We start from the raw sequence: 498 nt of genomic DNA, 5'->3' as shown, positions 1-498 counted from the left end.
AACGGGTTTCTTTCGGGTAGAACTGAAGAAACATTTCGTCGGCATTGACCAAACGGGTTACACCAGCAGATCGCATGATGCTACAGATCAAGGCACAGGCATCAAAACAAATTTGTAACTAATTGACAGGAACCGTCTGGGAGATTGATTCCGTCCGAATTGATAACCGATGTCTTTCAAGAACTCTGGTGACCCATTGCGAAAGGCTTGGAGATATACGCCCCGAATGGATCTTCATCTTCACCTCCCATTCAATGCGTTCCGCTTCCTGTTCATGGTCAAACGTAGAGATCAGCAGATCGTAGGCTGCCGACTTGCTCAATGGGTTGCTAGTTTCCCATTTCATCACCACAGTCGAGATAAGGAATTCTTCCTGCTGGGCGTATTTCACTTTTCTTCCAGAACCGAAAGTCTTGGTTGTTTGGAGAAGATATGTGATTCTGTCAGATTTCCCCGCCTCTTTCTAATTCTGTTGACGAGTACCTGCAGACATGGCCA

Source organism: Plasmopara halstedii (assembly GCF_900000015.1).
Source record: "Plasmopara halstedii genome assembly, contig: Scaffold_253, whole genome shotgun sequence".
Taxonomy (NCBI): domain Eukaryota; phylum Oomycota; class Peronosporomycetes; order Peronosporales; family Peronosporaceae; genus Plasmopara; species Plasmopara halstedii.
This window is presented reverse-complemented; position numbering follows the sequence as displayed.